Here is a 23880-nt window from a genome sequence, read left to right as displayed (position 1 = left end):
CCTGTCATTCCTGTCCTTGTACCTTCCAGGGGCAGGATGTTAGTACCAAATTGTCTGCTTAGCTTAAGGGCTGCAGACTTATCATCATAGGTGTTAAACCAATAGAACACAAGAGACAGAAGCAATTTAATGATACTATTCATTTTGCTTAAAGCATTTACATTAGGCTATATTGACAGGGTCCAGCTTCTCACTCAGAATCAAATCATGTGCATTCAGGAGACTGAGTGTTAAGTGTATGCGAGGGAGAGGGGGTGTGGCGTGTCTTGATTCGTGTCATATTTGTGCAGTCGACAGAATTCTTATTTTAGAGAAAGATGAGACAGACTTAGAACAGTTCATTACCTCTGGGCCACAGGCTCTTTTTTCTTGGGTCAAACCAGCAAGAGTTTTAAGCCAAGTGTGAGCTTTGAGAAAACAAGGTTCACAGCGGGGTGCTTGGACCCAGGACCACAACCCGGGCTGGAGCTGGAGGGGCCAGAGAGCTCAGAGCCCCACCAAAGCCGAGCTAATGAGGATTAATTGGGCCTTCCTGGGCACCAAGCGGAGGGTAATTGGGTCCCTGGACGAGCTGACCTCTTTGTTGACTCACCATTTAACGGGAGCTTAAACGGTGCCACATTTGGAGCAGCAGACACATTCTTCTGCGTGTCCCTCGATCCTTCTTCCCTGCTTTTCTTCCCTCTTCCTTCCGTCTGCCCTTCTTCTGGCCTTTTTGGGGGAGGCAGGGTGGCCGGTCAGTGGACTTGTTCTGCCAGCGGAAGACAAGCGTTACTTGTTGTCTGGCCCTCTCTGTGGGTGCTGGGGGGGCATCCCTTAATGGGGCCCCGGCCACAGCAATGGAGCTAAGAGACTGAATAGCGCGGCTCTGCCCCTGGTTGGTGGCTGCAGTCTCCCTCTCCCCCGCTCTCAGCTCGGCTTGCCAAGCGCCTACCTCCCTGCTCGTGCCTGGGGGCAGTGGCCCTGCTTCTGCACCTCCGTGGCTTGCTTTTTTTTTTTGCCACGAGCTGCCTGCTGGGCTAACTCAGTCTTTCCCTTCAGCCAGCAGAGGGCTGAAGTCCCCACCTACACAGGCCGAGGCTGATTTTGCATTTTTTTTTTTTAATTGGGGTATAGTTGCTTTACAATGTTGTGTTAGTTTCTGCTGTACAACGAAGTGAATCAGCTACACGTATACATATCTCCCCTCCCTCTTGCACCTCCCTCCTCCCCCATCCCATCCACAGAGCACCGAGCTGGGAACCCTGCACGATACAGCAGTTTTGCCTGGACCTCTTAAGGCTGCCGTTTTCCTGTTGCTGAGATGACAAAGTTTCTGAAATGATACCTCTGGCTATTGAGTGCAACCAGGTGGCCTCCTGGGATCCAAATAAGAGGAAGAGCAGGTGGATTCAGCTTTGCTCTTTCAGGCTTTAACACGACCATTCATATTGCATCCCGCCTACTCCTACAGCAGGGTACCCCGACCTCTCATCCAGGAACCACTGCCCCCCTCCCTTTTTCTTTTTTTTTTTTAAGATTTTTGTGTGTGTGTGTGTGGACCATTTTTAAAGTCTTTATTGAATTTCTTGCAATATTGCTTGTTTTATGTTTTGGTCTTTTGACCGCAAGTCATGTGGGATCTTAGCTCCCTGACCAGGTATCGAACTCGCACCCCCTGCATTGATTGGAAGGCAAAGTCTTAACCACTGGACCTCCAGGGAAGTCCTCCGCTAGTTTCTTAAATAACATGCAAAATACCACACGTGAGGGTGTGTGCTAGTACCCACAGGGTGACATAGAGAGGCTCCATCGTTTTCATTATACTCTCCAAGTGCTGTATGCGACCCGAAAGTTTAAGACACCCCCCCCAATCTGGACTCTCATCTCTGTGCTCTCAAAGGGGGTTCATACTTTATTATTGCACACGACAGGTGATTTGTAAGATGATTTGTAAAATACCAATGGATATTTTTTTACTTTAACATCTTACAAAAGAATAGATAACCACTGATCAAAACAGCAATTCTGTGGATTTTTTAAATTTGAAGCTGGATTATTTTTAAAGAGTTGGCATAAATAAATATAGCCCTCAGATAATTATGCAGGTGCCTGCTGGTATATCAAAAAATCAGGAAGAGGGCAGCTTCTTGATGCCTGAGAACTCACTCTAGCCCACTTGGGCTTTCTGTGGCTCCACATGCTACCCTGTTCCTGGCCCTAAGCCTCCCCGCACAGGACTGCCCCTGCCTGCGGTCCCAGCCCCAAGGGGTCCACACAACACCGACTCACCACTGACACTCAGATCCGGCCACTTCCTCTCTGAATCGTTTCTGACCTTCAGGAAGGGCAACCTTTTGCTCTCGGTGCCCCTGGGTGCAAACGCCGTCTTCCCGCACGCCGCCTACCACAGAGAAGTGGACATCTTTGTGGTACATGTTTGCTCTGAGGCTGAAAGCTCCTCCAGGGAGGAATCAGGTCTCCTTCACATGGGGATCTTTGCTGACTTGCCTGATGTCAGGCTCATTATAGAGGCTCGAAGAAATACATGTCTGTGGAATGAATGAACGAATGAATGAATGAGTGCGTGGGTGAACAAGTGATGAACAGCTCATGTCCACCTCATCAGGAGGGTAATCACATGAAAGCCCCTTTCTGGAAAGTTTTTGTAAATATCAAACCTTTTGTGACAATTTATGTTAGCGATCTCTCTACATCAGGAAAAAAGTAATATTTAAGAGCGTGCTGTTATGAGACAGACAGACCTGGGTTCTAAATCTGGTTCTGACAAACCAGTTTGCTGATATGAGGCAAGTTTCTTAACAAACCCTCAGTTTCCTCATTTGTAAACTGGAGGTAACATCCACAACAATTCATACTGGGAAAATTTAAATAGCCCATATATATAAAGCTATTAACACAGTACTGGGCACACAGAATGTGTTTGAAAAAATTATCCACTTAAATCGTTTTTCTTAGCATGCACATTCCTGCCTGCATCCACGGAAAGGCTGCTGTCATCCCGTGTAAGCTCTTGGCAGCATTTATGGCACTGGCTGGCGCTGTTCATTCCTGAAGACTCTCCTCTGTCTTGGTTTCCATGGCTTTGCCTCTTTTTACTGCTTCAGCCACTCCCCCGTTTTCTCTGTCCGTCTTCGGGCCCTTCCTGTGGCCCCGGGGTTCTATCTACAGCTGCTTTTCTCGCCACATGCCTGCCCAGGACAATCTCACTCACTCTCACACATACCCCGGCTGTCACCAACCTGCCCATGCTCCCAAATCTCGCCCCCAGCTCTCTTCCAATCCCAGGTCCTTATTTCTAGCTAATGTACTCCCACGTGTACCTCGAGCTTGACGTGTTCAGAGCAGAATTCATTCCTTTCACCTCTGACCAAAGCCTGTTGGCCTCCATCTAGATCTAACTCCCAGACTGTGACTTAGATGCCTGTGCAAACCGTGCTTTACGGTTTTGTAACCCTGGACACGTAACTGTCTCTCGTTGCCTCGGTTTCCTCACTCATAACGTGGAAAGACTAATTCTGTAAGACCTGAAACCCACCTGTTGTGTGTGAATGAACAGAGGTAAAGTATGTAAAATTGGAGGCACAAAGGAAGCCCCTTCACTTGGGAATGACTTCTTCCCCTTGCCAGCCAAGGGCATTCATCTTTATCCTTTTTCTCCAGTCTGTCCTGACTCCCTGAAGCAGACTCATTTTTCCCCACAGAGACACCCCCTTCCTTGAAGCATGGATTCCGTACCTCCACAGATCTCCCTTTGCAGGCTGCCTTCCCCTCTACATCGTGAGCTCCTGAATTCACACTGAATCTCTGAATTTTCACATCAGGCGTTCAACAAACCGGACACACTTAGGCATTCGACAAACGTTAGGTGAATTGCATTGGGTAGAATGCAGCTTTTTAAAAATGACAAAATAGGGGAAAGGGAGGTGGTGAGATGAATTGAGAGATTGGGATTGACATATATACACTATTGATACTATGTATAAAATAGATAAGTAATGAGAACAGACTGTATAGCACAGGGGACTCTACGTAATCCTCGGTGCTGACCTAAATGGGAAGGAAATCCAAAGGTGAGGGGATATATGTATACATATAGCAGATTCCCTTTGCAGCACAGTAGAAACTAACACAACATTATAAAGCAACTAGACTCCAATAAAAATTAAAAAATGACAAAATACACATTTTCAATAAGATTCTAGAAAGAAGACAATACAGTCCATGTTCTTAGATCTTTTTTTTTTTTTTTTTTTTTTTTGCTTCAAAGTGCTGAATTCCAAAAAATTGAGTTTGCTGACAGGGGAACAGTACAAATTTCTTAATCAACCTGGGAAAGTTCACTAATCAAGAGGGCTATTTCAACTGCAATCCCAGGAAGCTTTCTGGAGTTGGCTTCGGTGTTCTTGGCAAATCTCTAGGCAGGCCCTCCCATCCAATGCGGAATTGGTGGAAATGCCTTTGTTATCCGTTCACTGCCGTGTGTGCACTTTTTTTTTTTTTTGGAAAGATAGGTTGGAGGCTCCCTCCAACTTTTCTTGAGAAAAGCTGAAAAGATGGAAACTTCTTAAGTAATTGATTTAGCTTCCCTGAAGCTCCTGGTTCTTGGCAGGTCAGATATTGGAAACTGCAATAAGATTCCTTTTTCTGTTGTGTTTTCAACATTTGGTTCTTAATCCATATAAAAGTGCAGTTGCTATGAAGGAATGTTGTCGGGTCACTCAGAACACAGGAAAGGAAAAGAATTATCTTATAATCCATACACACCCTGCAAGGGGGGCGAACGGTTCTTCTTATCCTTGTATTTCTCTTCCCAAGAAATCCTGAACTGGGGGGAGAGAGGGAAGGGTTGGGAGAAGACCTTGAGAATTATACAGCCCAGGTCACCAGGATGCCAGCCCGTTGCTAGGACAGGAGGAAAGGGAGGTGGAGGTGAGGGAAGAATAAGGGACAAGCAACACGCAGACGGCATCGGGGGGAAGTCCCCAGGAGTCCCTCTTCCCTCCCTTCGTCCCCTTCTGTGGTTCCTGGGTGAGAGCAAAGGGTTGCTGCAGGGCTGTTTGGGGGTGTTGAGGGACTCCTGGAGACTTCCCCCGATGCCTTCTCCTCCACCATGCTGCAGACAGTAAACTGAGGCCCTGAGAAGTTAACCCTCAAAAATAGCACCTTGGCCAAAAGCCCAGGTGAGGCTTCTTGTCTCTGACCCCTCAGGGTACGCCCCTCACACCTATGCTTACGTGGGATACGTGGGATACGAATGACACTGCTCTGAATAGACCAAGCAGGCATATTTTACTCAGTAGTTGTGGACTCACCCCTTCTGTGCTCAATAAGGGTTTCAGAAAGAAGAGGGAGAGGAGTCGCCTCTCTCAACAGACCTGTGCAGTGTGACTGTGCTTTAATAAACCCAGACTGAACTCCCCCAAAGCTGGGTCTATCCACAGAAGGAGAACAGGTTAATCAAAGGAGGCCAGATCTCTGCCAGTCAGACCCGACCTCATAGTTTCCATAAAAGAGAGCATATGGGTCTCCTCTCTCTCCTCTTCAGTTTCATCATCAGCAAACTGAAGATGGTAGCATTTATCGTGCAGTGCAGTTATCAGAATTAAACGACCTAGGACACAGGACCCGTGTGAGGTAGAGCAGGGAAATACAAACTGCTCTTTAAAGCATAATCATTAAGTCCTCTTAAATATGTTTTATTGTTTTACTTTACCTCTATCATTTTGCTCACTTCTTTGTTGGCAACTCTTTCTCTACGGGAGATCCCTGTTCTTTTCTTTTTCACTTTTTATTTTATATTGGGGTATAGCCGATTAACAGTGTTGTGATAGTTTCAGGTGCACAGCAAAGCGCCTCAGCCAAACATATGCATGTATCCATTCTCCCCCGGACTCCCCTCCCATCCAGGCTGCCACATACACAGAGTCAGAGATCCCTGTTCTAATTCCAAGTCCCCCATGCCTCTCTGGCTTATCCAAGTGAAGGTATCCTGAGGCCACCTGTCAATCAAGTGTTTGCCATTGACAGCCAATTTTTCAGCATCCCCCGGGTGAGCGACACCCGGGGAGCAGGTGCTTGTGAGACCAGGCTCAAGACAGGAAAAAGGGAGACTCGTGTGTGTATGTGTGTGTGTGTATGTGTGTGTGTGTATGTGTGTGTGTGTGTATGTGTGTGCACATGTGTCTAGGGTTTGTTAAGGGTTGAGGTGGGGGGAGGAGAGGGTTTATTTAGAAGCCAAGGATATCTTGGAAGGAGAGACCACAGTGGTGATGAACAGGGAATACTTGGGAAGGAGAGAGCTTCCGGGGGTTGGGAGAGTTACGGAGCAGAGTAATGCTCCACCGTTTGCCTCGGACTACCTTAGGAAGCCTGCCGGTGCCTTAGGACAATACTTAAGGTTAGCGCTGGGACCCTGAGACATCTCTGTAACCACCACCTGGGTTTCTTTTATTCCCATCACTGCTGTTCTTGTCTTTTTGCTCATGTTTCCTCAGCTCTGGCATTACAACTGGTCTCCAGGCTCCCATGGACTCTCTTCCACCACTCTCTTCCAATGCGCTAACATAGTATTGTCTTTTCTCATATTTCGATTGTATTTTTTTTAAGGAAGGAGAAAAGGTTTCCATCTCCACTCCACATATCCAGCCACAGTGCCTTGGACTGAAACAGGTATTTCCTACGGAATTTGGTGTTTTTATTCTGTCAGGCTTTAACCCTCTGCCTCTAAACTGAAAACTGGAGAGGGAACTCCATTTTTTTTGAACTGCCCCAACCCTCTATGGAGCTTCCACAAATCTCCTGTTTACTACTGATATCCTCTGCCCTGCTGCTCCTGGACTCCCAATTTTGAGGCTGGGAATATAGTACAACTTCCATCCAGAGCAGCTCAACTAACAAGAAACTCAGCCAGGACCCTGAGTAGGGATAAGACAGGGGAACAAGGCAGGGCTAACTCTAAAGTCAGCTGACCTAACTTATGAAGGAGGGGACAACATTTTCAAATTCTTATGAAACGTGATCCTCTCAAACTGAAAGATGGTTCTGACATCTATACTCATTGATCCTTAGCAAGCGAAATAGTTTGTAGGTTTAAGAACTCCATTCCCTTTCTGGATTTTTAATAATAAACAGTCATTATTATTATTATCTCTTCAAAACAGGTTTTTTTTGATAGACAAAGCAACCTTCACCAAGAACAAAATTGGAGGTCTCACACTTCTTGACTTTCAAAACTCATTACAAAGTTACAGTGATCAAAATAGTGTGGTACTGGAATAAAGACAGACGTATAGACCAATGGAATAGAAGAGGGACCTCAGAAAAAAACCTTTGCATATATGGTCAAATAATTTTCTATAAGGATGCCAAGACCATCCAGTAGGGAAAGGACAATGCTGGGAAAACTGGATAGGCACATGAAAAAGAATGGAGTTGGACCCTTACTTTACACCATATACAAAAAGTAACTGAAAATGGATCAAAGACCTAAACATAAGACCTAAAACTATAAAACTCTTAGAGGAAACATGGGGAAAAGATTCACGACATTGGATTTGACAATGATTTCTTGGATATGACATCAAAAGCACAATAATGAAAGAAAAAATAAACTGGACTATATTCAAATTAAAAACTTTGGTGTATCAAAGGACACAACCAACAGAGTGAAAAACAGCCTATGGAATGAGAGAAAATATTTGCAAATAATATATCTGAAAAGGGTTTGATATCCAGAATATATAAACAACTTCTAAAATGAAACAACAACAAATAAAACACATAGCCTGATTTAAAAATGGGCAACAAGGGCTTTCCTGGTGGCACAGTGGTTGAGAGTCCGCCTGCTGATGCAGGGAACGCGGGTTCGTGCCCCGGTCCGGGAAGATCCCACATGCCGCGGAGCGGCTGGGCCCGTGAGCCATGGCCACTGAGCCTGCGCGTCCGGAGCCTGTGCTCCGCAACGGGAGAGGCCACAACAGCGAGAGGCCCACGAACCGCAAAATAAATAAATAAATAAATAAAATAAAAATAGGCAACGAATTTTAATAGACATTACTCCAAAGAAGATATACAACAATCATATGAAAAGATGCTTGGCATCACTAATTATTAAGGAAATGCAAATCAAAACCACAAGATAACACCTCACACCCATTAGAAAATAACAAGCATTGGCAAAGACATGGACAAATTGGAACCTTTGTGCACTATTGGTGAGAATGTGAAATGGTGCAGCCTCTATGAAAAACAGTACTGCAGTTCCTCAAAAAATTAAAAATAGAATCATCAAATGATCCAGAAATTCCACTTCTGGATATATATCCAGAAAAAATTTAGAGCAGGGTCTGGAAAAGCTATTTTCACACAGATGTTTACAGAAGCATTATTCATGATAGCCAAAAGAAAGAAGCAATCCAAGTGTCCATTCATAGATGAATAAACAAAATGTGATATGTACCTATAATAGAATATTATTCAGCCTTAAGAAGGAAGGAAATCCTGACACATGCTACAACGTGGATGAAATCTGCAGACATTACGTGCAGTGAAATAAGCCCATCACAAAAAGATAATTATTGTATGATTTCACTTATATGAAGTCCCTAGAGTAGTCAAAATCCTAGAGACAAAGAGTAGAATGGTGGTTGCCAGGGGATGTGGGGAGGGAGAATGGGGACTTGTTGTTTAGGGGGTAGAACATTTCAGTTTTGCAAGATTAAGGAGTTCTGGAGATTGACTGCCCAACAATGTGAATATACTTAACACTACTGAACACTTAAACACGGCAGAGAGGGTAAATTTTATATTATGTGTATTTTAACATAATTTTTTAAAAAACAACCGAAAAGACAGGTCTTTTGTTGAAAGCAATGGCTGGATGCTGTTCTGCCTCAAGCAGGTCCAGGATTGAATCTTATCACATCACTAACGTTCAGTAGGTGGCTCGACCTTGGTTAAGCCTATGCTTCATCTGTTAATGGAGGACATTCCTTACAGGGTTGGAGTGAGGATTAAGTAAGATATCACTATGTGTAAGGTACTTAGCACAAAGTCCAGTACATCGAAGGTGCTCCATAAATGTTTGTTCCTTTACTTAATATTCATGAACACACGCCAGTGAGAGCCAACTGGAAATGAGGTCTATGTGGAAGGTCTCATGTCAGGAAGGAGTGTACCTTGTGGACCATCCCTGGCAATTACTGTACTTGAGAGAGAGGCCAGTGATGTTTCGAAGCTGTGTATCTTGTGCTTCCATGGGGCTCTCCCAACTGACTTGGCTCCTGATCTGTGTTCAGAAGACGGCAGACACTCTCCCGCACAGATGTGCTTATTTTCCCCTGGAGATGATGGCTGGCGGGGGAGGGGGGGGGCAGGAAATTATTTACATGTATGGTCAACATACTGCCATTTCTTTCCATAGCTGGTATTTCCTAGTTTTACTCAGAAGTTCTCACTATGCTGTGGCTTTTGCTGGAATACTGGTGGTTTCCCAGAAAAAAATCTCCGCTTCTTTTCTAAACCTCCGCTCGGCAATCGCAGGATCCTTGAGTGACAGACTGGGGTTAGGGTTTTCTGTTCCTAAACCTTAATATTTAGACATTCAAGAGGAAGCACCAAATTTTGAGGAATGTATTTGACCTATCACCAGTGCCAACTTGTCCATGCTGGGCTGGATACCATGATAACTGATGCTTTGTCTATTGCAAAAGGGTCAGTCAAAGCCGTTCTGGGGTGCCCAGGTCAGTACTCTCCTAGGTGGGGAGGGGAGGGGGAGGGGGAAAGAAGAACAGATGAAAAAGGGACTTGAATTCTGCGGTATTCATGGGCCAGGTGAAGGCAGTGATCTTTTTGCTACGTAGGAATATTGACTACATTTTATTAGCCAGGAAATTCTCAGACCTCCAGTCATCTCACCTATAGGAGAGGTATGATTTCAAAAGCATTATCAATCCTTCCTTCCTCCAAATCCTTTTCCACTTCATGACCGAAAGTGCCTGAAATAAGTTCTACCATTGGATTTTCCTCATTTATATTAAGTAATAGGTAGTAAATTAATGGCTCGTCTGAAACTTTTCCCTGGATGAGTTTATGAACTCCCTCTCTCTGAGTCTACAGTTGCAGAAGGAAGTAAAGGCTCAGAGTGGGTGTGTCAAGTGACACAGCACAGAAAGGCAGTGTGGCCCAGTGTGGGTGTCCCCGCGGAGCAACCCTTGGGCCAGCAGCATCGCCCAAGGATGCTACCGTCCCGGCCTTCTCCAGACCTACAGAATCAGAAACTGCCGGGGGGCAGAGGGGGCAGCAATCTGTTTCAAGAAGCCTCCAGGTGGTCCTGATGCACCGGTGAAGCTAGAAACACTCCTTTACTGTCCACAATCCACAATTCCTGTGCTCCAAGTACAGACTGGGCTCCCGGCTTTGTCCTAGACTCATGTATTCTATCTACTATTTACAGCAGTCCTTTGAGGCTGGGAAATCTGGTTGTATACCCGTCCTGTCCAGGGATGGAAGGACAGCCCTGTGCTGAGCCAGTGGTTCAGACTTTTCTCCCAGGACCCAATAGATGTGATGAAGGATCTCTTACCGGCCGTGACTGTCATAACCTCTGTTTCCTAAAAATGTCACTTATTTTCTTTAAGGCCCTAAAGTATGAATATATGAGCATACTGTCTGCCTGACCCTGGTACTGAGTGACACCACATGTGATTAAGAGATGATTTAGTTAATTAATGCCCAGGATGCACTTAGCATAGTGCATATTCTGGACACATTATACTCTTCCCTGTAACCCCCCCCATGCCTCCAATTTTTATTCTTAGACTTCTTTTTCAGGCTACTTTTTCCTCCCTAAAAGGTCATTTCTCTAACAATTCCTTCCTGTGTAAACCTGACCCGTGTTTTCAAGTGCAGCTCGATTTTACGTCCTCTGGAGCAGTGTTCAGTGCTCATGCTGGAAGGTTCACATCCTTCCCTCTGCACTTCCATAGCGCTTCATCCTTACAACTCCACCAACCTCATCTTATCCTCGGACAGCCCAGGACCCCACAGACAATCCAAATCATTTGTTCAGTATAGAAACAAACATCACAGTGAAGAAAAGTATAGACATTCTAGAACTGTTTCTCTTATTCTTGTCACTATACACGAGATGTGAGCGCTATGCAGACGTTCTAGCTCATATTCTTTCTCCAGGTATATTCAAAGGCTCTTCATGAAGAAATTAGTCTCATCTCTAATGCTATGTATGTGTATATTTTACTCTTCCTTGTCAAGTGCCTCCTATGAATAGTCTACAAAGGCAAACGGCAAACAGGTTCCACTTTGTGCACCAGTCAAGTGCTCTGTTGTGCAGAGCTGAGTCCTTTGCCATCTAAACTCAACCAGAAAACCTCTCTGATCATGGATGCCATCCGCCATGGACGAGGACTCCAGGGGCAGCTATTCACATGCCATGTGTTCGCTGGGCCTTGTCCGTAGTTGCCTCCACTTTCTTTGATTTACTACATCTTTACCAGCTTCTTTAACTGCTCATCGTCAGGAATTTATTCATCAGTTCCCCAGTGGGCATACAGTAGCTGCCTACTATGTGCCAGCAGTTTCCTTAATGCTGGGTTAGGGGATTCTAGGCAGAAAAAGCCCCAGGAGTAAGGGCAGAGGCACAAAACAGCTCCAAGGGTTCCCACTGTCTGCTTAACCTTTGCCCACATTCATGCCCAGAAATCCCTGCTCGTTCAGTCTTGGGAGCCTTCCTGATGCCTGAAGGTGGTACTGACCACCTGCACTATGTCACTGCCCTGTGCTTCAGAAGATCCAGATCGTGGTGCCAATGTAATTGTGCATGTTTGCTTGCCCATCTCTATCTACCACCTGGCCAACCCATCAGCGACGGGGACTGTGTCTTCATGTCCGTGCCCTGGGTCTCACTGTTTCCGGCAGATCCCGCGCTTAACGTGTTTTCCAATGAATGGGTAGACTGATGGAGAGACAAGTGAGTAAAGAAATCTAAGTTTTGGCCAGTGAAGGATGGTGTATCATGATTATACAATTCCAACTTAATCTATCAGTCTGCTTGAAAACAACAGAGCTGAAGTACTGTGAGTTGGGGAAAATGTGTGATTCTCATTTGCTATCGATGTACTAAATCTACCTTATTTCAACAACGGACATTCTAAGGGTTATCAGGAAAGTGAGTGGGTGGGAAAGCTGTTTCTATCCACTTTTCGTACAATCCAAGAATGGCAGGGTGTAGACACATGCCATTAGGGCAGGGCCTTCCTCTGCAAAGCGGGGAGCACGGGTGCTGTTAGAGGCAGGACTTGATCTCAAGTAGCAGCTGAACCTCGGCGACGGCCCCTGGCTCTCTGTGCCAGGAGAGAGTCTCAGGAATTACAGAGAGCAATGGGCTCGGAGAGTGAGTCATTTCCTCCTTCTTGTTCTCTGCGGGGTTGGCCTGCAAGACTGATTTGGAATGGATTTGGAGTGACCCCTGATGTATTCTTACCCGCCACAAAGTAGCCTTAACAAATATCTCTGTGTCTAACCGGATGTGAGTTAAACTAAGAAATGACTCTGTGCTCGCCACTAATGTAGGTCATCAAGTCAAGGGGCGGGGGCACAGTGGGTGAGGGTGTTTGTGTTGTCTCACCAAAAGTGCCTCTTGGGGAGGGGAGGAATGTCCGGGGGCACACCCTCGGAAGAGGGGCAAGCTTAGCCCTTGGCCAGAGTTTCTTAGAACAGCTACTGAGGCCGTGTCACTTCGACTCCTGCACTAGTGGGACCCATGGGAAATGTGGAACCTTGTGGGAGAGTGGGACACACAGGTGCACGCACACAGGCTCGCACGCACGGACACCCCAGGGTGGGTGTGTTTTGTAAAGGGATGCCTTCTCTGTCAGCACCTGACAAGTGCTGAACCTGAAGATTAGCAGGGTCAGCAGAGCTGAAGGTGTGCGGAGGGGTGGATGGAAAGCACCTGCCCCAACACATTTCCTTGGTGACAACAGGTCTTGGTGACAATGCACAGGCTTCCTAATCGGCTGAGCGTATCTGTGGGGTAGGCACTGAGAGCCCACTGGGGAGAAAAAGCCAGAGGGAGAGAAGGAGCCAGCTCCAGTTTGCTAAAAGAGAGATTAAATTTCAGCCCCTGGAGGAAATCAAAAAGTGGAAACGAAAACCGAGTAACACTAAACGCCAGGTTGATTTTTCACGCATATTTTGTTTTTTTAAATGCGTCCCTGTCTTTTGACCACTCATGAATGACAGACATTGTGTTTTGACCGCACCCAGCCACCAGGATGCTGCCAGACACGGTGGGCATCTCCCTGACCTTTCTTTCTGGACAGAGTGGTGACGGGAGAGGGAAGCCTGACCCTCTACCTTCTGTCTGATCCAGCACAGATACATTTTCTCATTCCTGAGAACCAGACGAGTTTCCTGCGCCCTGGGTTGATATTCTGTACCATCTTTGGTGCAGCTGTAATTTTTAACAGGGGGAGCCGACTTGAACCTCTCAGATCCTTACTCCAGACCCCTCTGGTGTGCATGCGTGTGTGCGTTTTTAAGGGGTTTTCAGCTGTGCTTCTGAGAAAGTGGCTCCAAAAACAGTTTAAAAAAAAAAAAAACAGTAAAGAAAAAGAGGGGAGGGTGTTAGTGACACACCTCCCCTGAGTCCAACCACAAATTATTTCTGTAGCTTTAACATTTACAACAGCAAAGCTAATATTATGCTATGCTCACCTACATATGTCTTTGAATTCCTCTTTCCTTTTCTGGGGTCGAATGATGGATACCATGCCCCTCTTTCTGCTTTGAACCATGGAAGAATTAACCCAGAATTAAAAGTATAAGATGACTGCAGGGCTGGGGATGGTGGAGGGGGGCGAGGTCTGGAAATCAATTGCAGCTAGTCTCAGAATTGCACATCCAACTTTGAATTTTTTTTCTCAAGACTTATATTTGGGGATTGGAAGGGAGCTGTTTTATGAATGGATATAGGCCTGACACATGAAACGCGTGGGATCTGTCTGAGGGCCTCGTCTGGGTCAGCTGGGACATCTGGCTCTTATGAATCTGGCATACTGTGATTCACGGATACGCAAATAGTAATCCCTGATAGCGTCCACTTGTGATGCCGACAAACAATGTCAAAGGCCAGGGAGCCGCAGTGGCCGCCTTGGCTGAGCTGCTCGGGTCACTGTGGCCCCTGCTGCTGTCAGGGAGAGTCACCAGGCTCCAGGGCTTGTGTCCCACTAGGACCCCAGGAAGCCAGCCCCGAGCCACTGGCTGGACAGTGTACAGCCTGGCTGACTCCGAGCTTACCCCGCAGGAGAGCCAGGTGGAGGGCATGCGACTCTGATGGCAGATGGTCTGCATTTGAACCTGGCTCAGCCGCACCTCCGCTGAGAATGTAATAAGTTATTTAACTTCTCTGAGTCTCAGTTTCTTCATCTGTTTACAAAAATATATCGAAAGGTAAAACTTCAAGTAATTAAAGGAGCTAACATCGACTGAAACTTCCTTTGGGCCAGCTGCTGTTCTAAGCATGATACAGAAATTATTTCAGTTAAATTTTTTAAAATATGTGGTGTGTACATTTGCCAATGAGGAAACTAACCCACAGCCGTACCAGTAGTGTTGGAGCTAGGATTCTCTGTGCTTTTTCTGAGAGTCTAGAGCCGTGATCCTTCACCAGGGGTAACTTTGCTCCCCAGGGGACATTTGACAATGTCTAGAGACATTTTTGGCTGTGACGACTGGGACAGGGGAGGGATATTACTGGTATTTACAGCGTTGAGTAAGGGACGTTGCTTAACATCCTACAATGTACAGGACAGTCCCCACAACCAGGAATTACCCAGCTCCAAATGTCAACAGTGCTGAGGTTGAGAAACCCCACCCCAGAGCCTGTCCTCTTAGCCACCACTAAGAGACATCTACACTAGATGTTGTCTCTCACTAGATAACATCTATAGGAGGGGTTTGGGAGGATAAAATGGGATGATGCATATAAAGCACTAAACACAATGGCTGGCACATAGTAAGTGTTCAATAAATCAAGCTGCCATTGTTGCTGCTGCAGCCACTACTAAGTTTTGCATCCCCAGCCTCTTGTCTCTGTTATCAGCAATGTCTCCAAGGCTACCTGGACCATCATTTCCCTTTCCCAGAAGGGCCTGTGAGTTATAGTAAGAAAAGACAGATTTCCTTTTCCTTCCTCGGGCTTGCTGATGTGGGTGCCTTCCCACCAAATGTGGGAAGGATCCCCACGGGGATCATATGCCTGGGCTCACCGGGGACCTGCAGCTTGGGAGCTCTATTGGAGGGTGGCTCTCACCTATGCTTCTTGTGAAGATCACCTGGGACAGCTGGATTCGGTCCTCTCCAGTGATGGAGAGAGAGCAGTTTCATACAAGAATGGGTGACGCCAGTTGTCTGAGGGGTTAAGAAGCTGGTGTAAATGAAGGAAGTTTCACAAATTAAGACTCGTAAACGAAGGACACGTCTTCCTGTTATGTGTCTCGCCCCTGCTCAATCCTACAACATCTCTGAAATTCTCTTTTCCCCTGGAAGTTGAGTGGGTCAGGAGCGAGTAAATAAAAAACTCGAAGGATCGGCAAACACTGTACAATAAAAGATAATTTGAGGGGAACAATGATTTGAATTTCCTCTTCTTTGCACCTCCTTTCAGTCAGGAGAGCAATTCCGAGCCCCAAGTGAACATTTGTCTTTACTGAGAGCTGCCCGAGAACCTGTGGCTAAAGTGTGCATTGTGCCATTGGCGGCCGGCAGCGAGGCCAGCTGACACCCAGTCCCAGGCTCCACAGGGCTCCTCCGTCGGCCACTCCACGGGGTCAGAAATGGGGAGCTATAGGCCGAGAAGCTTAGAGCACTAGGTAATAACCACAACTCCACAACTACAGTGCCTCTAGTGACTGTCTGCCATGTGCTTGGCACTCTTCCAGCCACATAACATGTATTAACTAATTTAACCTTCATAATAACCAGATGAGACGTTCTATTTTTAGCCCCATTTTAGATCCGGGGAAACCAGGGCACAGAGAGGCTAGGCAATTTGCCCACAGCACAAAGATAGGAGGTGGCAGAGCTAGGAAGTCAGCCCAGGCAGTGCCAGAGGCCACATTGTCCACCACTGGGATGAGCTGCTTCTACCTAGAAGGAGTCAGAGGTCATCTAGCAAAGGTCCCAAAGCTCAACAGATCAAGGAGGTCAAGAGACAAAACTAGTAACTGAAACACACACTTAAGTCACCTGTATTTTTATGAGCTTTTTTATATTTCCTATGAGGGGCAGAAATTGGTGAGTGGGTACATCTAGCCATGGGTGAAGGAGACTTACACAAGTGTGGTTTCAGATGGGAGGAGAACCAACCAGAAGCTGTCATCTTGACTGGGGTATGGGGAGGGAATCTGGGGTTACAGAGGTCTGAAGTGTTGATCTATAGCTGTGCACTACAACTCCCCCTAGCCAGGTATTTAGAAATGCACACTTTCCACGAACCACCCGACACATTTTCTAAGTGCCTGCTGTGTACCCAGGGAACCAGCCAGCCCACACGGGTATATCAACACACAGGCATCACAACTGCTACAGGAAGCACTGACCACATACTCTCTGAAAATAAAGGTCAGCCTGTTCAGAGAGATGTTTTGAAATATGGAGTTGCTCTATAATTCTGTCATATGTTAGAACTGCTTAATCTACGTTTTAAAGGATCCAAGGATTTGTAGAGACTGAGTTTGGTAGAGAAACTGAGTTGAATCGATATCCCTGCAAAATCTCTTGCACACGAGTGAGGCTCTGGAGTTCTAGCCATCTCTGAATATCACATCTCATGCCTCTTAACTGTAAATAAAGGATTCCTGACCATTCGATTACATCATCTGTCACCTGAAAATGCTGGTATTAGTCATCTACCAACCTGCTATCCGACACCAGGAAAGGGGGGGAGAGAGCTTTGTACATGCATTGATGTTCCTAGGATCATCAATATGTATTGATCTTTAAAATTCTTACCTTTCTACATTGAAAAGAATCTGAGTCCTTTCGCGTTCTTGGGGCACACATATCTGGCCATGTACGTGTGTCTCTGACAGAGACAGGTTTAGGATGAAACCAGAGACTAGAATGATGCTCTGTACTCAGTGCGTTTCCTGGGCATTCACGTGGATCTGCCTTTACACAGGGAGCGTCTCAAGCTTTTCTAATCCCTTTTGTAACTAAAGGCCATGCAGTTGCAGAACAAATGCCAAGATTACTGTGATGATCTGTGTGGCTACAGTCACGGCCATTTGCCTAACAGCCTTCTGCCAACTCCCAAACTCTCCTCTGCTGTCTACTTTCTCAACGTGTCACAGCAGCTGCCTGGGGAGAACCACCATTTTGCCAAATCTAGTGGATGTGTCCCAATCCCTGTCTACAGGATACCCACGCTGCTCGACATAGTTGTCCACTCACACTTCCTTAATCCTTGCTCTGTTGTTGACTTACATGACCCTCTCCGATGGGTCATCCTTCTACTTTCCAACAGGGATTTCTCCTTTCAGCTTCAGACTCCTCGACGTATATGAGGGCTGGCTGCATATATATACTTGGAATTCCCGTGGTAATTTCAAATGTAATTTGTCCCACACTTAATTCGTCCTGTTTCCACCCCATACCTGTTCCAGTCCATGAGCTCTGTATCTCCATGAACATCAATGCCAACTTCTTAACAATCTGGTCAGATAAAAGGGAGTGAATGGAGACTCAAAACTTTGCTTATCCCCCCCAATCTATGGAACTACCAAGTCCTACAAATTTATCTTTGAATATATCTTGACTCCATTCCCTTCCCACAATCATTTTCTTGTTTAGGTCATTGTCATTTCACTCTTGCACAACTGCAACAGTGCCCTTTGCTACTCTTCCTGCGTCCAGCATTTACCCCTTTGAAATCATCTTCACCATGGTCAGTTACATCTGGGCTACATGTGGTCTTGAGGTCAAAGGCCCTTTCATTCTAGATTCCAGAAAATGTTGTTACTGTTTAAAGTAAAGCATGATCACAGCATAGACTGGTATTGGCATAAAAAACAGACACATAGGGCTTCCCTGGTGGCGCAGTGGTTGAGAGTCCGCCTGCCGATGCAGGGGACACGGGTTCGTGCCCCGGTCCGGGAAGATCCCACATGCCGCGGAGCGGCTGGGCCCGTGAGCCATGGCCGCTGAGCCTGCGCGTCCGGAGCCTGTGCTCCGCAACGGGAGAGGCTACAGCAGTGAGAGGCCCACGTACCGCAAAAAAAAAAAAAAAAACAGACACATAGATCAATGGAACAGAACAGAGAGTCCAGAAATAAACCCATGAATATATGGCTAATTAATTTACAACAAAAGAGCCAAGTATATAATGGGGAAAAGACGTTCTTTTCAATAAACAGTGTTAGGGAAACTGGACAGTCACATGCAAAAGACTGAAACTGGATCACTATCTTACACCATATACAAAAATGAACTCAAAATGTATGAAAGACTTGAATGTAAGATTTGAAACCACAGAACTTCTAGAAGAAAACATAGGCAGTACGGTCTTGGCAATGATTTTTTTTTTTAACGTGACACCAAAAGTGAAAGCAATAAAAGCAAAAATAAATGAGTGGGACTACATCATACTAAAAAGCTTCTGCACAACAAAGGAGCCCATCAGCAAAATGAAAATGCGACTTACTGAGTGGGAGAAAATTTTTGCACATCATTTATATGTTAAGGGGCTAATATCCAAAATATATAAATAACTCATACAACTTAGTAGCAAAAAGAAGAAAAAACATCCAATTAAAAAATAGAAGATTGGAATAGACACTTTTCAGAAAAAGACATACAGATGGCCAACAGGTACATGAAAATATGCTCAACATCGTCAGTCACCTGAATGCAAATCAAAACCACAATGTGATATTACCTTATACTGGTTAGAAGGACTATTATCAAAAAGACAAGAATTAACAAATGTTGGTTAGGATGTGGAGAAAAGGAAGCCGTTATACACTGTTGGTGGGAATGTAAAACAGTACAGTTGCTGTCAAAAACAGTATTGAGATACCTCAAAAAACTGAAAATAGATCTAACATATGACCTAGCAATTTCACTTTTGGGTATTTATCCGAAAAAAAAAAAGAAAACACTAACTTGAAAAGATAAAATGCACCCCCGTGTTTATTGCAGCATTATTTACAATAGCCAAGATATAGAAACAACCTAAGTATCCATTGACAAATGAATGGATAAAGAAAATGTGTGTCTGTGTGTGTATATATATATATATATATATATATATATATACACACACACACAGTAGAATATTATTCAGCCATAAAAAGGAGTGAAATCTTGCCATTTGTGACAATGTGGATGGAACTTGAGCCCATTATGCTAAGTGAAGTAAGTCAGAGAAAGACAAATACTGTGTGCTCTTTGTTATGTCTGGAATCTTAAAAAAAAAAACAAAAAAACGAACAAACCTTAAAAAACAAAGAAACACACAAAAGCCAAGCTCACAGGTATGGAGAACAGATTGGTGGTTGCCAGGGGTGGGGGGCAGGGTCAGAGAAATAGGTGAAGGGGGTATAAAAAAAAAGACACAACCTATGTCATTCATTTGGTTAACTGCAAAGTACCATTTCAAGGAAAGTGATGCTCAGCATTTCCTAGCTAAAAAAATTATTTTTTTAATTAAAAATTAAGTAAAGCATGGTTACGACATAGAATCTGAGGTTGTTACTTTGGATATCTGTGCATCTTTGTGTGTGTGTGAGTGCGCACATATGCACATAGACGCGTGTATTCCCCACCTTCCCCAACTACACAAGAGTTAAAGTGTCCGTTTGCAAGTTTCTAGAAGCATTTGGTGTTTTTTTTTTTCTTTTTTGGAGGGGGTACTCTACGGTAGAAATTGAGAAAATCAGACAGGCAGTTACATGGAAATTAAATTAAAGTTAAATTACATTAAATTAAAATGTAAGCTCCTTTAAGACAGCTGTTCGTGATCCCTTGTTACGCCTCAGAACACTTAGCAAAGTACCTTGTTTAATGTGATTGGGTTCAGACCCAGGAAAGAGGGAACTTGCATTAATCAAAAGCAGATGAGGGCGGTTGAACCTCTACAGGTTAAAATATGCCAGTCGTCAAGGAGAAAATGGAGTGGATTTCAGAAGCAAAATATTTGCGTGTGATGAGTTGAAGTATGGGGAGTTTTGATTTTTTTGATTTTTTTTTTTGAATGGAAAGAAAGAAGCCCAAAGGAGCCAAGAAGACACTAATGGATGAAATGCTTTGCACATATGGGATGGAAAATTGTGCTCGATTAAGTCAAAAAGCAGCTTCTGAAGAATGTATTATGGCTGCGGCTTCACAGGTGCCTGACCCGCTGGCCCTGCTACATCACTGCTCCATGTGTGTGACCCTGGTCCTCCACTCCAGCCGCCATGCGGGAAGATCATATTCAGGGAGGCAGAAGTTTCTAGAACTGCTTGGAACCGCTGCTGGGGCCAAAGAAGATCCCCTCCTTCTCACCCTTTTATCCACACACAGGAGCATTAAAGAACTAAACAGTTCTCATCTCAACTTCCTCCCAACCTCACTCTTTTGGCTCATCCGCCTCTGAAGAGCAGCTGTTTTTCAGCTGATGTTTAAGCTCACATACTCTGAGTTCAATTACCCGATTTCTTTAAAAAGGAACGTGCTCCTTTTCTCTGGTTTGCTTTAATTTCTCCTAAATATCGTTCCTACAAGGGTACCTCACTTTACACGTTTTTAAACCTCCTCAGGAACATATGGTTTACGCACTGCAGTCTAAATCCAATATTTGCAAATTGAATCAGGGTTGAAATTCACCAAGAAAGGATACCATTTAAACAGACCATGTGGGGAATCCTTTTCAATTTTTTTTTTTTACTTTTTTTTTCTTTTCTTTCTTTCTTTGTGGTTTCTTTTCCCCCTGAAGCAAAGAATCCTTTGATAATGCAAATGTTGATTCTCTTCACTCTTTTTCCAGAAAACTACACTCCTTTTTTTTTTTCTTTTTACAAGATTAGCAGCTTTTTGAGTGATGTGTATTGGGATTTCTCAAAATGGGACACCCATGTTCACAGGCAAGCAGCAACTCTCAGGCCTGGGGCTAGCTTCATGTGTCTCTTCTCCTTCCCATCTTGTTCTTAACTCTTTAAAAAGTGGCGACTGGGTAGGAATGTAATATTTAACAAATATATTTGAGAAAAGAATGTCTGAATGTCTTTATACAACATTAATCACATTAACACAACATTGTAGATCAACTATACTTCAATTAAAAAGAGAAATTTGAATTCACAGATCCAAAGGAATGCCAACCTCTCCAAGTCATCATGCTGAGACAACCTAAAATGTTCTGGCAGCGTACTTTGGGAGTTGTTTCTAGTTCCAGTTTGGAAACGACACTAGAAGGACAGCCTACCAAGCCTATAGTCACAGCACGCCAGTTCCAGGGACAGCTACGGTACTGCTGTGTCCTCGGGCCTAGTCATCAGAAAAGCTGATCTTCAATGACAGGACCCATGACACCTTCCCTCACACCAGTCCCCTTGTCTCTGCCTTTCCTCTACTTTAGAAGTATCAGCAGCTGAATTTAAAAATCAGTAGTACCTATTAGACGCCAGGCACCATTCTCACCACCTTACACCAATTTCATGCGCACAGTAAGTCGATGCAGAAGGTGCGTGGTCAGCATATCCATTTTGCACAAAGGGAAGCTCAGGCACAGAGGGGTACAGGCCACGCAGGGGCGGAGCTGGAACTGCAGGCTTCTCCAGCACACAGCATGGCCTGGGGTGAGAAGGCGCCCTGTCCGACCCCACCCCTGACCGTGAGCCGTGTCAGTTTGTCAGCATCCTGTCACAACGATAACAGCTTACGTTTACTTTGCACTTAGCAGATGTGAGGCTTTGCTGCCTTATTTTATTCAATCCTTACAATGCTTCTTACAACCCTTGCAGTTATCATCGTTTGCACGTGAGGAAGCCAGGTACGGTACGTAACCCGCTCCAGGTCACAGAGCTGTCTTGATGAGAGGGAGGCTGTTCTACCCACAGACGTTCCCCACTGTGGTGCGTATGGCTACGCTGAACAGAAAGAAAGAATCGAGTCGCCATTAACGAGATTCCAGAGCAGTGGGATGGGTGAGAGGATGGGGTTAGAAGCCCACAACACTTTATCAGGCAAATTCGACTCTTCTTATTGGACCCACCCCTCCCCTCACACACACATACACATGCATGTGCACCCATGCACACCTGTGTTCTGGCACACACACATACACACGTGCACATATACCAGAAGAAGCTGCTTCGTGAAATAAGACCGTCCATTATAAAATGCAGGACTCTTACAGCAAGCTAGAATAAGCTGAGCAAACTTCCATGCCTAAGAAGAGTCTGTTAGGATTCCCTCCCTTCGTGAGGCAGTGCTTGGCTGGCTCCGTTGGGAGGTGGGTGGAATCTCAGGCCTCACACCTGCCGCTGGGGGGAGAAGCGGCTTGTTCAAGTACAGCTGCAGGGAAGGCCCTGCTCTCTGCCTTTGAGCACCTCAGGAATCCCCCACAGTGACCAAGAACACCATGTCAGCCCCCAGCGGAGTCCCACTGCTATTCACGTTGTCCCCCTGTGTCCTCTAAGCCAGTAGGGGGGTCTCCCTCCTCCCACGTGCCAGGACCCTGAGCCTCACGGTCTGCTTCCGTTTGAACTTCTTGCTCACCCCCTCGGCCCTCTGGTCACTGCCCTGTCCACTTGTCTGCACTCTGCTGCCCTGGGTCAGACCCCGCCTTGACTTACCCGGCAGAAGTCTCCCCGTGCTTTTGCCATTTTAGTCTTCCGAACTGCCTGCTCCTACAGTTTTTCAAAATATGAATTTATTTAGGTTATTTTCTTAGAAACTTACCAAGGCTTCCCGTTCCTTATAAGAACACATCCCAATTCCTCGGTTTATCACTCGGGGTCTGTTCTAATCTATTCCAAACTTAAATCCCCTGCTCACTCTAGCTCACTTTCCTGCCTCCATGCACCCAACTCTCTTGTCCCCTGGGTGACAATTAACTTCGAACACACTGAGAACTTTTATTCCTTCATCACTATGTCCATGTGTTTTCCGCGGCCTCCAGTTTCTCTTCTACTCTTGAGTTCATTTGTCTGAGGCATGGCTTACATATGCTTCTTCTCTGGGGCCTTCCCGGTACCTGCACCCAGACACCATCACATGAAATCCCTTTCAGATATGAGACGCAGCACAATAGCAACATGTATACTTCACTGAGTGTGGCCAGGGCCTGTTCTAAACACTGCGTGCCTATCAACTCCTTTAATCCTCTCAACAGTGCTATCCTCATCTTATAAATGAGGAAACTAAGGCACCGGCAGGTCATGGACCTCGAGGTCACACGTGGAAAGCGGCAGAGCCAGGCAGACCGATTCTGATTCAACCTCCTTTTTAAAGTGCTTACCCCTGGGACTTCCCTGGTGGTCCAATGTTTAAGACTCCGTACTTCCCCTGCAGGGGGCACGGGTTTGATCCCCGGTCAGGGAAATAAGATCCCACATGCTGTATGGCCTAAAAAAAAAAATAAAATAAAGTTCTTGCCCCAGTATCAGGCAGTATGAAGTCTGAGGAGGGCAGGAAATGGTCCACATTAAATTTTGTATCTCGGAGCTCCTCATACGAGGTGCTTGGGTGCCTGCTTATGACCGAGGGAGGATGTGCCGATGCTTAATACAAATTTAGGAAATAATGAAGAAAGCTTTCTTGATGAGTCAGATCATTCCAGTTCCTGCTGCCTCGGGATGGCAGTGAAAAACCAGA

The 23880-nt window shown here is 45.4% G+C and overlaps 1 long non-coding RNA gene across 2 annotated transcripts in view; it reads right to left on the bottom strand.

Annotated features, from left to right (window-relative positions):
• Positions 1-598: 598 nt before the first annotated feature.
• Positions 599-23880, bottom strand: part of LOC307192067 — a 105515-nt gene continuing 82233 nt past the window's right edge. For both annotated transcript variants that reach the window (XR_013829957.1, XR_013829958.1), the window contains exons 3-4: positions 2272-2531; positions 599-751 (exon numbers count right to left, since the gene is read on the bottom strand). This is a non-coding gene — a long non-coding RNA (uncharacterized lncRNA). The remainder of the gene's footprint in view (positions 752-2271; positions 2532-23880) is intronic.

This window comes from Stenella coeruleoalba, assembly GCF_951394435.1.
Source record: "Stenella coeruleoalba genome assembly, chromosome: 9".
Taxonomy (NCBI): Eukaryota; Metazoa; Chordata; class Mammalia; order Artiodactyla; family Delphinidae; genus Stenella; species Stenella coeruleoalba.
The sequence above is the reverse complement of the archived record's forward strand: the minus strand, read 5'-3'. Positions and strand labels throughout refer to the sequence as shown.